The 15,783-nt window shown below is 35.3% G+C and overlaps 1 long non-coding RNA gene across 2 annotated transcripts in view; it reads left to right on the top strand.

The window, feature by feature from the left end:
• Positions 1 to 13,587, top strand: part of LOC115493865 (uncharacterized) — a 49,357-nt gene extending 35,770 nt beyond the window's left edge. The window contains exons 4-6 of one of the 2 annotated variants that reach the window (XR_004367074.3): positions 196 to 356; positions 4,114 to 4,211; positions 6,037 to 13,587. This is a non-coding gene — a long non-coding RNA (uncharacterized lncRNA). The remainder of the gene's footprint in view (positions 1 to 195; positions 357 to 4,113; positions 4,212 to 6,036) is intronic. The other variant, XR_003958840.4, reaches the window with a different exon arrangement.
• Positions 13,588 to 15,783: the final 2,196 nt, after the last annotated feature.

Below are 15,783 nucleotides of genomic sequence, written 5' to 3' on the forward strand. Positions count from 1 at the left end.
GGTACTGTTTTCAGCATGCCTCCATGTATGTCACAGCCTTGTTGATCCACTCCACTACGAATGCACAACTTTTATTCAGTGGAAATTTTTGAAAATACATCTTAATGTGTACTCTGCTATATACAGTGGTAACATCATTTTGAGACTGGACTGACTGACAGGCCTTCCTAAGACCCTATGTTTTGTTTTGCTCAGATCCCATGGTTTGGAGCCCTCGGTACAGTCAAAAGTAGTGCCTACACAGAGCTAAATACAGTGGTCACTTCTACCTCTAGAAGCCTCCAGACTGCTCTAAGAGTCATCAAAGAGTGAAGGACACACTGGGAAATTAGCAGCTCCTTTTCTTCAGCAGCAGGGTAATTATCATATCAATTAATAAAAGCCTGCCAAAGACTCTACAATAAAAATAAAATTACCTGGTAAAAAGTTTGTTCCCAGATTCTGGATGAATGTCTCTGTATCCCAAATGATTATCATAATATTTTTTCAGTTTCTTTTTCTGTTACACAAAAACTGGTGTGCTGTTTGGAGGGGAAAAAATAGAATCTCCCACTGAGCTTGTCACTTTGGTCTCCCAACATCTCTTTGAAATACATCAAGTAATAGCACTGACAGTCTTAACTTTATGTCTCTCCTTTGAGATTTCTTTAAATGTTAGTTTGCTGGTTTACATTTCCTCTGCTGAATCTGTTGTTTGCAGCCAACTTCTGTCTTCTGTTTGGAGCTTTCTGCTTAGTTTTGCATCTAAGTTTCAGTTCTAATTTATTTTTATATAGCTCTAACTCCCCAGTGCTGCCTGAGGACATGAAAAGATGATAGAGTACCATTAGTGTATTAATGTACAATAATACTGAGCTTACAGTATCAAAGTAATCCTCATTGATTGGTGTCTCCAAAGACATGAAACAGAGAATAACAACATTAAGCAGTACAGTTTGCCTGCAGCAGGAGTTTTAGCTGCAATTACGCTGCCAGGGACCACCTGAATTTTGGAAGGCAAGGGACATCAGAGTAGCCCTCTTGTTCAGGGAAAAGTAGTTACTTTTTTTTTTGTGTCTCTACATAGGTGTAGCCATGGCAGCTCACGGAATATATTCATTATATTAACACAGCTTACTGACCATGGGTCTCCAACAACCCAGCAATTTCTTGGTAAATCCACAGGGATGAGGCAGGCCCGAGGTCAGGCTGGAAAGTCAGGTCAGAAGGTATGGATGGGCGAGGAACTTGGCAAGCATAACTGCAGCATGGGTCCTTTAGGACCAGGGGAAGTACCAGCATATAAATGCAGCTCCCAAGCAAAGGGGGAGTGATGGGATCAGCAAGGTTTATCACAGTTCACCCTGCAGACATGCTTACCAACTATCTGATCCCACAAGAGCTATGCCCTGCCAAAGTTTCTATGGCACACTGATATCTCCCAATTTTTTTAACTACTCCCACCTGAATATAGACTGAGTACAGACTTTATTATTTCATACAGCTAAAGATGTAAATCAAAATTGAATATCAACTGTGTTTATCAACATGACTGTCTATAACAATTAGACTTATAGTCTTGTCTGTAGGAAAGGGAATTATATGAAAGCCTTGCATTTCTTGAAACCATGTTGACTGGCATTAAATAATGTTTTCAATTTCCAATTATTTTGGGTCAGAGTCCTCAATTAAGACTTCCGCTATTTTGCACAATTTTCATTAATCTTCCATTACTGATGTCAATATACAGAGCTCCAGGTCACCACTTTTCCCAATCTAATGTTAGAATTATATTGACCATCCTCTAATACCCTTAAATTCTGAGAGCTTTAAATTCTGACAGTTTTCCAGGACTTTCAAAGGTAACATTAGGAAGAGTTCCTATGAAAAAAATCATCTAGTTTTCTGGAAAGAATAAAAGAGCTCTTAAACCAGTTAATTTTCCCCACACAGAGCATTATATGCTGCATCATGTGCTACAGCTGATCAGCTTAAATCTTTCTAATATTCGTTCCCTTCATCCACAGTTATTTCCTCTCATAAGCGAAACTTAACAGGTTCTTCTGTAGAGACAAGTTCTGATGTTGACTTCTACTTCCTGCCTTTCAGTCTGCACTCTGGAAAGTTATTACTTGTTGGTTAGATATTCAGTCTATTGCAGGTGGGATACTTTCCACAAGATCTCCAAGAGGATGATCATGATTAACAGACATTGGGATGCTGTATTTTGAGAAGTGCTTTTTTGCCACCTTTCTCTTCAAGTATTTTTACTTATTTGTCTATATGAGTGCCAGAACTTCATAATTCACATGAAAAAATCAGTGAATTACAGCCTCTGCACGCAGACAATTCTCTGTCCAATACTCAAGTCTCTTATCATCCTTGCTCTAAATATTCTTTTAAGAATCAGCAGATACTTTGTTTCCTCTCTTTCTCACAACCTATCTTGAAGCATGTTTTGTGCTTCAGTAGCCTGCAATCCTCATTTCTTTTTCAGTTCTACTGGAAGAGATTAGCATGCTTCTCTTATTCCAAAGGTCATACTTATTTCAATCTTTCAGAAATTCAGCTGGCTTCTAAAATTTCACATGGCTAGCATTAGGTGTACTAGGCCAGATCAGTTACCTTTGTCTGCCATCTCACTCTCTGAAGACGACTGTCTGCTCCATCCTGAGTACCTGCCATCTGATGAGTCTTCTCTAGATTTTTATCCACAAGTGAGCAGCCCTTCAGAAACTTGAAAAAAGCACTGAAGTGATAAAGAAGGAAGGAATGGCATTCACTGCATTTTTCCTTTGTGCAGCCTTGTTTGGCAGTGCTCTAAAAGCTGACATTTCTTACCCCACGTAATTTCATAACCTTGATGTCCTGATTATTGATGGAACAGATCTTGTAATCTGTTATACTTCTCACAACACTATCAAGAATTGTACTCATTTGCCTTGTGCCTGAATTGGTGCTGGATGATTCATTTTTTGTCTTCTGTGAGATTCAACTTTTTATCTCAGTCCATTCAAATTATTTATCTTCATGACTTCATGAAGTGCTGAAAAGTGATTCAGAACCAGGAGATCTGGGTTTCCGAATGAAGGAGCTGGTCTTACTTCTGAGTCTGATTCTATATTTAAGACTACAAGCTTGACATATAACTAGCCAAGAGATAAATGCATTTGTTGATTAGGTAACAAGAAGTAAATAAAGTAAGTCTAAAATCAATATCTTAAATAAATAATAAATTAATTACTATTTCAAAACTACACTTAGTAATTTTTCATACAATAAGAAAATTTTAAATGTATGAATTATTACTATGAAGTATAATTACTACTGAATTACAAACTCATCAACCTTCCCTTCTACACTTCTTAGTACTGGATTCAAATCTATCCATCTTCACACCAAGTTGCTTGAGCATAAGCTTAATGGAGTGGATGGTTCAAGGCGTTTTCCCTTTGGTGCTCCAAAGGTCTTGGGTCCACAGCTCCATTCCCAGCTACAGGTGTCCACAATCACACTTGCTAAAGATTCGGCCTCCTTTGTTTTTTACATGATTTTTTAAGCTTGTTTACAATTTCTTCAGTTTCTGGGATGACTTTTTTCCCTGTTCTCACCTCAAGTACTATGTCCAAACACCTTCCTAACAGACCACATCTCATGAATTGCTTTTTTCCTCCTTAGTGGTGTACCTGTTCAAATCAGTGCATGTGTAAAGCTTAAAAAGTGCCCCTCAATGACTCCAGAGATTGTCATCTTTGGGTTTCAGCAGCTGTCCTTCGTTGCTGCTCAACAACTTTGATCTGATCCTGTGATAGAAGTCTAAACTTTACAGCCATGTTTAAGATGTGGAGGGGAAGAGGCTAAAGGGATTAAATTGCTTTATTTTTTTGTCAGTCAGTTTATGCCAGATGTCTCAAGAGGAGTCTTAGCTGAAAGGTTCCATGTTCCTCCACTAATCTCAGCCTTTGTTTGCTGCTGTAGGAAAGGTGTCAACTCAAAGCGCTCCATCTACCTGTTGCCTCAGACAGCCCTCACCAACCTCTCCTAAAACAATTTACAAATACATTTTCCTTCTCATTCACATTATCTGGAAAGACTGTTTCCTTACCACTTTCCTCCGTGTGCTTTTGTCCTCAGGAGGCAGTTTCTTCTGCAGCTACTCCCTAATTGCTTCCACTATGAGCCATGCAGCTTTGCTGGTCCACGGAGCTTAAATCCACATGAGACAATTCCAGGTAATGTCACTTCATCCAAGCAATCTGAAATGGGAGACCTGAAATCAGCATTGACAAGTTAATTGATAATTCGTATTGACAATGAAATATTCACTTTTCAGGTATCTCTAACAGTTTTCTGATAGCACTTAATAGAAGCAAAATGTAAGCACACTTATATGAGTACCAGAAAACAGATAAGAAAAAGAGATTTTTTATAAGTTCAAGCCCAGGAGACAGAAGATGCCATTAGAGAATCTGTGAAATAATGTCCCCTCTAAATTGCCCTGAACCATGAACAGATTTAATAATCTAAATGCTCACATTTTATGGCATGGACTGGAATCTTACTTCACAGAAAATAATGTGGAGTCTTCCCAGGTCACTAAAATACACTATAGACACAGGCAGGAGAATACTGTCCATATATTTCCTGTGTGCATATTGATTTATCTATCTTTAGTACCTGATTGCCAAACCATTAGCTGAAATCTATTCAGGAAAAGAACTAAGATATCCGATAACATAAAGTAACTGAAATAGATAAATGGAATGATATCAATTCCTTCGTCTAAATTACCTCAGGCAACCAACTATATTATATTCTGGTAGTACCTGTAGTCACAACCACCCTTCACATGCATCTTTCAAAGTGGATTTCATTAGGATTAAGAGTAAAGAGAAACTCTTTGAGGAGTTTATTGATTCTTCTCAGTTGACTCAGTTCCTATTTTACTGACACATTTGTATTGCATAAAGATTTTTAATCTTATTTTAAAAATTATATTTCCTGATCTTGCTCATTCTGTGGAGACCTTGATTTGAACATAACTTCTTGTGGCACAGGCAGTCTTCTGATTTTTTATTCCATATCAACTCAACTGAGACTGTTACCATGTGCAAAACTGTATTTTGTCGACTGGGCAAGGAGATGCTGGTAAATGTTGTGTAAACTAAATTATTTATGGTAAGGAGTACCTTTGGTCTTCAAGAAAGGTACAGTATTGACAAACAGCTCTAGAAGTCCTAATATAAACAAGATTTATATTAGGATATAGCTCTCAGATTACTGCCAGCAGAATTTATATTCCATAAATATGTAGAATAATAAACAAATCTTATCCGAATTAAACCTGCATAGCATTAATCAAAATTTAAAAGGCATGTTTAAGGGTGAGTGATGTTAACTTTAGAGTGTGATTATAAAAGAGAAGACCATAGGCTGTTACATAAGAAGTAAATAGTTTGAAACCACAAAGGAAAATACCTAAATTAAACAATATATTACTGTGCAATATCACATATGCTTACACTTCTCCATAAATTGCTTGTTATTTAAATATGTGTTCACAATCTTGAACAGTGAATAATTCTCTTGATAAGACACATGATATGTCTCATGTGAAATCTTTCCTGTCCCATAATAATACTGATGTCCATGAACATCTTACTGAAATTTCCATGCCATTTGACACCAGATGCTCAGGCAGGGATGCATCTAGATCTGTATCCAACAGGCCTACCAGGCCCATGATGTGTTTGTACTACAGTGAAAACAAGGAATCTGTCTTTGGAATTGACTTATTAAGGTTCATTCAGAGTTATATGCAGGAACTACAGTGAATTTGATGAAAATTGTCCAAGCAAAAAGAAAAAAAAATATATAGAAACTGCAATAAGTTTGTATTCTTCATCACAGGAAAGAGAGAAACATGAGAAAGATGAAAAAGCAGATTTTTTCTAGTATGTTTTACTTCTGAATATTTACACAAATCTGAATAAAAGTAATTTTCTCCTAGAAGGATGATTTTCTGTGTGATCACTAATTCTCTGTGCTGATTTACAGGAAAGAACATGTCAATCCAATCAGCAAGTCACTTTGGTGTGTGTGTGCTCTCCAATCTGCCTGTGAAGTGCTGCCTGTTCCGCTGGATTTAAAAGGCAGAGCAGCTTCAGGAGTTTTTATCTCTGCATGACTGCTGGCTAGGGATTTGAAAAGAAAAGAAAACTGCAAGAGGAAATTGGTTTGGACAAGAAGAGCTTCTGTACATAATTCTTATTAATTTGAAGATGAAATGCAGTCTCTTAGAAACAAAAAAAAAAGATAGTGTGATGGCTTACTCAATATGGTTATTGCTGTGGGATTCAGCCCCGTTTTCTAAGGATTAGAACTGACTTCCCAGCATAGCCTATTTACTGGGAAGAGAATTACTGGAATTCTTCCTTTTAGGGACAAGGCATGTAAAGAACAAAAGGAATCTCAGAAGAGTGAAGCTTTCTGTTTCCCAGTACACAGAGAGCATGAGAGCTCTAAGGGGGAAAGAGTGGCTCCATTTCAATGTTGTAGAACATTTACTTTCTGTTTGAATGGGGTTTTGGTCAGAAAATTGAAACTTTATATTGAAGGAAAGAAAATACAAGGTATTGACATTTACATTTAGTACAGGACATATGATCTTACTTAAATAAAAATAACTGCTAAAACCCACCAAAATAAAATTTGTACTCTAGGACAGTGTTGAAAGTTTTTATTTATTTTTCTTCTCAGTTAATAAATCACAGTATGCATTTGCCTCCTATCTCAATAAAAACTCATGAATTCTAAACTCAAAGTGCAGAAAGACCTCATTGCCAACTTCTATGTCAAAGGAAAGCGAGAAGTCATTATATGTTATAGATTTTGGGACAATGTTTCTATACCATTTATATATATTTACTCTTGACTTCTTGGGCTGAGCTTGTCAGCAGCTTTCGCTGACAAGCAAAAGCTTGAGAGGGTGAGAACAGTTTCTAAGACTTTAATTCTATAATTTAATGCAACAGTGAAATTTTCCTCTCTCCTTTTATTTTGTGTTTTCTTCCTCAATAATTTTAAATATTTTTATGAATAGGAAGACTTGGCACAATATTCAAATATGTTTCCTTTGCCTGGTTATAAAGATACTAGTTTTAGGTTAAAATACTTCATTTTGACTGTATACTGTTAATCTTAGGGGTGATTCACTCTCTTTAAGTGCAATGAGCCACGATTCAAAAGCAAAGGTCATAAAAAAAATGGAAGCATAACTGTAGCAGACAATACTGGAAAGCAATAACTATCCCAGTTTTGTACCTGGTGGATATCTAATTTTAAATGTACATAGCTTCACAACCAAGAAAGCCATGCAGCCCAGTCTTATTTAGTAGAAAATTTTATTTACTTTCATAGTATTTCCTGAAGTTTTGTAAAAGAAAGAACTTCCATAACAGTAATTTAGATGAAATTACTTACAAAATGAAAGAACAAAAAAGATAAATCAGAGAGGTGCAGAAATCACTAGATAGTCTGATTCATATGGCAAGCATCATATAGATTGCATGAAATTTGGGGCATGGCTGGGTGCAACTCCTCATAATTATATGTGTTATATAAGTTCTTTTAATTATGTTGTTCTGTCTACAGATCTACATTTCCAGTAATACAGTTCAAATCATTCAGAGAAAACTGCTAAAGAAAATAATAAAATATATGCTAAGTACAGACCTACTGATTTTGAACACACACAAGTAATTTATGTGATCTGGCAAGAATGCAATCTGATAACTCCAGAGAATAAAAGAAATCTGTAGTACATTGATAAAGGTACAAATTGCCTTTTTTTAAAATTTCAGTTATAAATTATTTCATCCAGTGTAATTAAAGAGAATACGTGAATCATCTAAGATTGCTATATTAGCAATATTCTAAATATTACAAGTTTAATGTTTTGAATGTTTTCACAGTTAATGTTTGATGTTGACCTAAATTCTCATGAGTGATAGTAAGCAAATTTTATGATGACCAGAAAAAGGTTCAGAAGGAAAAAGAATCTATAGCTTCTGTAAAGAAACACAACATAAACTGACACAAATATTTGACCAAGAAAATAATGTAAAAGTACCATGAAAATAAGCAAGAAATGGCTTTTCTAAAGAACATTAGGTAGAAATTGAAACCTCTTTTTATAGAGGTTATATTCTGCAAAAGTTTGAGGAGACAGCTTGTCATTAAAACTATACTTCCTTACATTGAAACTATAAACTGTATAAAAGAAAAACAAACTACTATTTTTAGAAAGACATATAATTCAGCCCTCATATTTTGCAAGACATCTGACAGCACCAAGCTGTGGGATGGTCTCATCCTTGCTTCATACACATGGTTGTGGGAAAGACCAATAAATATTTGTTTCTAAATACTCATATTCCCATATTTCTCTCTGGATAGTACTTTTGGAACCATATTTTCTCAATTACTTCTAGGAGCTTGATGGACCAAGTTACTAGCTATGGCAACCCAAACTGTATTTAAATCTTTCAGTCAGGTTCTTTAAGTTTTTTCTTGCACAAACTTTATTAAATTATTGATGATACAACGGTTCAATGTAATAAAAATGCTTAAAAAATGTTTCTCTACTTTGATTACTTGGGAAGAAGTAGATCAATCATTCCTGAACTTTGAAGATTTTTTTTTTTTAACCCTGGCAGTCCCTACACTAATGCTACATATATTGAATACTGATTATTGTTGTAGGGACCAGACTCTGAATATGGCCGAACACTGGCCAGGAAAAGTAGGTCTTCTTACTGGGCTGAGACACCTCCGAGCCCACAGATGTTGCCAGTTTGCCTCTCAGCAGCTCCAGTGAGCAACCATATCTGGTGCTGTCTTTGACCTTCCTTTCTCCCTTCTCTCAAGACTGACTATTTGTGATTTTGAGTCAGTAAAATTTTATTTCACAGTATGTAAAAAGGCACAGACACAAGTTCAGAGAAGCCTAACAGTAATAACCTCTTGTTTAGATAGGAAGTAATCCTTAGACTTAATGAATCCATAGGTATCTTCTATTCATCTGTCTACATAAGATTTTTGCCTCCTAATGTCTCAGCCATAAACTGTACAAGGTGATGGACACGTCAGCTTCCTGTCCATAAAACAGCCTTTCTTCATAAAATCATAGAATGCTTTGGAAGGGACCTTAAAGATTATCTGCTGCCTGCTGCCTCCTTTCCCCAATGGGACAAGGTATGTATTACTAGACCAGGTTGCTCAGAGCCTCATGTGATGTGTAGTCTTTTTTGTGAGCATGTGCCACAAATCCAGATCTATTTTTCCATTATGATGGAAAAGCTAGAAGAGAATTGTTCCAATCACATCCTTCTACTAACTGAACTCTGTAGCATTTTTTTTTTTAGCCCTGTTATAACTTTTTCTTTTCCAAGTGCTTACTTGCTCCCCATTTTGGCCATTATTGTATGTGGAGGAAAGGTTTGACTTTCAGGAGAAAATAAAATTCTGGAACATGTAAAAAATTAAATTTCCCTATATGGAGACAAACCCTTCCTAACTTAGCAGCTCCAACAGAGGAACAATTGCAAAAGTGCTGTTAAACTTGTTTCCTGTCATCTTTTTCTTCAAGTCTTATAATTAACAGTGATATTTCTTCATAGAAGTAATGAGAAGGGACTCCACAAAAATCTGCAATCAGCAAGTAGATTATTTTTTCCTACAGTGCAATATCTTTATTAGGAAGCACCTGGAATTGTCAGCTACAATCAGTACTTGACCAGCTGTGCTAGAGAATGTTATCCATACTTCCACATTCTAAATTAACTCGAAAATATTTTGACCATCAGAAATTTCTGGGCATATACAATTTCTGCCTGACATCACTCAGTTATCACTGAAGGAAATAGATTTTCACATGCCTGAGAAAGAACTCAACTGTTTTCTTGGACTATCCATAAAACCAGTGTTGGGAGAGAACAGCATCACACAGGTGGCTTTCAAATAAGTTATTGGCAAAGATGCAATTTAAAATATGCCAAAGCCATGAGAATTCAGATATCATGGTTTATCTGAGATTGTCATCTTAGAGCTGCTGTTTCCTTCACAGCATAATTGTTGGCATGTAGAAGCAGGACTGTCCCCATTTTTATTTGAAAAGTCATAGTAAAATTCTATACTGCTTTGAGATGAAAGCTATTGGAAGAGAAATAAGGTTAATTTTAAAGCTGTGTGGAGGACCATAGGCAGCCACTTCTCTGTGCTTGTTATCTGTCTTTCTCACAGCTTTCACAGCAGGGATCAACGCTTTTCAACTTTTCTTCCATTTGGCTGAACAATTACAGATGTTTTCCCACTGAAAAATGTGGTGACTTGCTGAAAAATGTAGTGATGAAGGTGAGTTAACCAGGAAGATAAAAAGAAAAAGGCAGGGCCTTCTTGAATAGTAACGTGTGGTTCAAGAATCAGTTTTGAGTTTCTAGCTTTGCTTCCAGTTGGCTCATAAGTCTGAGTATATGTAGGAGCTATTGAATATCTGTCAGGTTCACTGTTCTTACCTACACCTTCCAGGATTACCACCTGGGGGAATTACATCTAATTTGGAAACATCTGCTGTAAAGGTTTGTACAAAAAACTTGAGACAAGCTTACCCTCAAAATCCATACATTAAAAAAAAATCTCCAACTGAAAAGTACTTGTCAGCATTTTGTCTTAGCAGTACAGTAATCCTTCATTTAACAAGTCTAGATTTATTTTGGAGGAGGTTTTGTGTGTATAAAAGTTAGGAAAAAGCACTAATGAAAAATGAGACGCATATTCCTACCTAATATTCCTACTTCTTGCAATTAATAATGTTAATAGACTGGAGAATAAGGTTGACATTAGCAAACAATTGGTATGTTATTGGACAAACCTAATTTCTTCTTATGAAAATGAAGATATTAAATTGTGAAAGAAAGCTTTTTAGGTTATTTAATTATCCATTATTTTTACTAGATATTGCATTTTATAGCCAAAGAAAAAAATGGGGAAAAAAACTCTGAAACAATAATATAAGAAAGAATCTTGTTGAATCCTCGTTTTTTATGTTGCTGAAAAAAAACTTTCAGCTTAGTATTAATATTTTACAAATAAAATTTTTTAAATGAAAAGCTCTGCTCCAAAAATGTCACATAGAATATTTAATGAGTCACAAAATACTTCCTATACTTTTAAATGTAGTTTTTCATCCACCAGCATATTTTCACAAATATCTCTCTGTGAACTTCATATGCTTTGTCAAAAAGTGATGGACTGGAAAAGATCTGACCATATCCAGAGAGACAGATTTATAATGAAAGCAAGCAATGTTTTGCAACAACCTCAAAAATCTTGCTTTAAAATTTAAGTTGTATAAAATTATTAACTCTATTCCCAATGGATTGTACAGATTGAAAAACCACAAACAAAAGGAAAACAAGTGATTTGTTCCATCAAAACCATGTTTTATTCATCTTGCATTAATTATCCAGGAAACAGAATAGACATTAAATTTGAAGATGAAACAACCACATAGAAATGTGTTCCTTAATCACTTTACTTACATATATAACTTTCCCACATCCATTACTTATATTAATTTTTGCTAATTATGAGGGGTTTGGTACATAAATACTTAACACCTACAAGGCTGCAGAAAGATAAACACCCGGAAACTCCAGTGAAATAGTAAAGTTTTCTGATTTGTCTTTCAAATTATATCTTCCTCTGGGCAATTTTTTTTTATTTGTTGATTTTTATGTATATATGTATGCAAGTATATCTGGAATAGAATAAACATAGGTTAGGGCTCTTCCATATCCAACAGCATCAAAAGCAAAATAAGCTAATAACAGTAATAATAATAAAGATTTCAAGGAGTCCAATTCTAGAACAGCACTCATCATAGCCCTCATATAAATGAAATAACTTTTTTTTAAAACATTTCCCTTTCTAAAGAAGACAGATCAGATGGATCTGAAAGTTCAATCTTCCAGCAGATAGCTGGTGTGCACAAAGATTTTCAAAACTGAGTTTTCTACCTCCCGTTATTCTCAGAGTAGGTGTTCAGTGCAGGCACTTCAGATCAAGCAAGCACGCCCAAGCTAGTTTTAGAGTGAGTAGTAAGTGTTCTGGCTGCTAACACGGGTCTGCTGCAGTTCAGAGATGAGCTCAGGCTAAGCAACGTGTTGCTATGGCTACCCTGATGGCAATACCCAACCTAGTAAGTGTAAATCTAACATATGTCTCCTGCTATGAGACAGAGCCTCAGTGGCTGCCCTGGAGCCATGCCTGAACACCCGCTCTGTAGGAATTCAATTTTGCAGAGCCATTGCACTGCGATTCAGAATCAATGGTCCCATATGTACTCCTAGGAGTATTATTCCCTGATTTCATCACGGCAGTGTGCGGGTACATGGTGGGTCGAATATATTTGGGTTGTTTTCTCAGCAGTTTAATAAGAGAAAACGAGATTCTTCATGACTACTCTTTTTAGCTGTCTTGAGCCTCAGAGTATAGCTGATTAATGGCTATGCCAGTCAGTCTCCTGATTTCGGATATAATAACAAAACTACAGAGGGCTCTCCATGGCTCTCCACACCTGCAGGGAAAATTGAGGCCGTTGTCTGCCATTTTCCAGCTAAACAAGTAAAAAGTTACTTTAGTAGGAGTGAAAGAGCCCAGGGAAAATCCTGATTTTCTCTGTCCCTCTTGAAGGAAAAAAAATATATCTTTTTAAAGTACATCCTCTGCCTGTGTTCCACTGTTGAAATTGCTTAGCAAACCCATTTCATCCACAGCTTTAAATTGTTACTTTTAAACATCTTAACAGGTGTGAATTGTCCCCTTGAAAAGACTCACACTGATTTCTGTGTAGAAAATTAAAATCCCCTGAGGGCTGCAAATATGGAAATTTTGGGCCAAACTTTAAATATGCCAATCCTCATGCTAAGATCACTATATATGACTAATGAACTATTAAGATGGTTTGAGTACACTAAAATATATCTTTTTAATCCTTTCTCTTATATTAAGTCCATCAAACTACGGTTGGCAAACTAGAAAATTCAGTAATCAAGTACTGGCTAGCAGCTAGTAGCTGTTTAAACCTTAGTTATTTTTTCTTCTTCCTTTTAATTTTTTTTTATCTGTTGTGTTCTTTCTTTTTTTAAATGCAAAAAAAAAAAAAAAAGAGTCCCAGTGTTTTTTTTTTTTTCCATTTAGATACTCAATGAAGACCTCAAATTGCAAGCATTAATTTAAATGGGTAGCAATTACTTTATCTAGAATCCCCTGTACTTTCCCAATGAAAGAGAAAAATAATTTACAATCTTAAATATTAAGATATGTATTTAACTTATTTATTTTCAAATTTTCTCTATAAAAATTTATAGGAAAGAAGCATCAATATAATAGCCTTTTTTAAACTGTTAAATATGATAATGGCTGTCCTTCCAAAAGAAAAGAAAAGAAATTAGTTGGAGCTTTCTGAAGGAATAATTTCTTTTTCTGTCCCAGTTCCCCGAAAACAGAAAAGGATTAAATATACCCATAAGGAAGGAGAAATATGTTTTCATGGCTTACTTCACTTGCAGTTTAAAACGAAATTAAAAAAAAAAAAAAAAAAAAACAAAACCAAAACTAAAGCAACAGCATTTTAACAACAAGATAAAAAACCCAGCAAGATGGGAGAGACAAAATAAGAAGGGGAGGGAAATAGATACAAAAAGAAGAGTGTCAGCAAGAATCAGCGTCTTATGTTAACATTGTGTTCAGGATTTGGTTTTAAATTGTATGTAGCAATTAAAATGTAGAAATAGTTGTTTTCCCTTTAAAAAAAATTAATCCCAAAACCAAACAAGACTTTTATTTCAGGGATCCAACCACTAGATTAAGCACATCCTTCCCCTGTAAGAAGACGGGTTACACATTTAAGCCTCTTCTTTACCTGATCCTGGCAAAAGCCTTCATTTTATCAACTCTGCATCACAGATAAGTCTTTCATATTTGACAACTGATGCAAATTTTCTCAGAGTGTCTCCTGTCAGAGTTTTTTTCTATTTTAATAAATGAATACTCTCTACTGATGTAGAAAATCTTGAACTCTCAGACCCTAATTAAGTGGATCACATTATCTGTCAGCTACCTGTCCACCAAGATACACTATCTGTCTCTTTTTTTCTGGCTCAAGAGATACTTAAATTACAGAAATCTGTAAAGTGTAAGATCCTGATTCTGCAGACCCATGATGAGATTACACTCCAGGAATGTAAAATACTTGGATTCAAAGGGACACTGGATTTTTAAACTTGGTCCACTATTTCCAAGGTTGTTATAATTCATGGCAATGAACATTTCATAACTTGAAAAGCCTTGTCTCTGTCATCTTAAGAAAACAAACCTTACAAATCTCTTTTTCTGAACACATATGAGAGTTTTCATTAAATATTCTGATTCCAGTAAATCATCCCTTTCTGACCAGAAGTCAGAGCAAGTTCTGTGACTCGTTTTAGTGGCACCTGATTTACAGATTCGGTCAAGAGATATTTTAGAATCATTATGCAATCTGACAGCTGCAGCAGTGTGTTCCTAGAAATATGTGTTAGAAGTAATGATGTGCATTACTGATTATCTGTCTCCACCACCTCCAGCAAAAACTTCAAAAATTCACTCTTTGTTAAACAAGCTATATTTCTGTAGCTTTAAGAATATGCCACTTCAGTTTCTAGGAAGGCCCAGTTTATTTTCTTATCAAGTGGTATTTTCAAAGCAAGACAAAAAAACTTGCAACCTAAAAATAAAAAAGTAAAATCCTGTCTGTTTCAAATTTTGCAGTTTTAAAATAATATTTAGCAACAGGGCCAGCTGAATTCTTATAACCTTGAGCAACTTAAAACAAAATCAACTTCATTTGGAAACTTGCTTGTGGGATTCTTTAGGCAGCTCTGAAGAGAGAAAATTATTATGAAAGATTGGAATAATAATGAGTTTTTAGGAGCAGAAGAACATGCAGATTATTTTGCAGGGGATAAAGACCAGTTGTAAGTATTGGAGAAAGAAGATCTGAGAGAGCAGAATGAATGGATAGATGACTGACAGGCATGAATGAACAGCATTTCAGATTAAAAAAGAAAACTTCATATGAAAGAAAAATCTCACCTTGCTTTATTCACATGTTAAATGTATCATTCATTGCTTTGCTATAAACAACAAAGAAGAATAGCAAGTGGTGTAAAGCACCAAATATTCCAAATCACTTTTATTTTTGAAATATAAATTGATGATTCAGAGAGGCTTTCCATAATATATCTCCAAAGTGATGGTGCTATGAAGAAGGTCTTGCAAAACTGAAGATATAAGTGGTAATCTCTGGGGTTTTCTTTATGCATGAATATTGACTTGTTATTTCCATACTACAAATTAAAGGTATTTTGGGAAATGTGGTATAGAAAGGATGATCATTAGAAGTCTTGTGACCGTATGGCTGTAAAATACTTGTATCTACATAGAATCATAAAGTTTGGGTTGGGAGGAGAAGGGGATTAGACTAGGATGAGTTACAAAGAATTTTTTCAGGGAATGTGAGAAGCTTTTAAGTTATTTGATCAAAATATGCATTCAGAATGATCTTGGTGAATAAAGTGCAAAGATTATATTCTTCTTCTGGGAAATAATTTTTTTCCTCTTTCCAAAAAAGTTGGTAGAGCACCTCTTTTGGTACTTCTACCTCAAGCAAAAGGAAAAATTATCTTCAGAAAAGCCAAGTAC

Source organism: Taeniopygia guttata, chromosome 2, assembly GCF_048771995.1.
Source record: "Taeniopygia guttata chromosome 2, bTaeGut7.mat, whole genome shotgun sequence".
Classification (NCBI taxonomy): Eukaryota; Metazoa; Chordata; class Aves; order Passeriformes; family Estrildidae; genus Taeniopygia; species Taeniopygia guttata.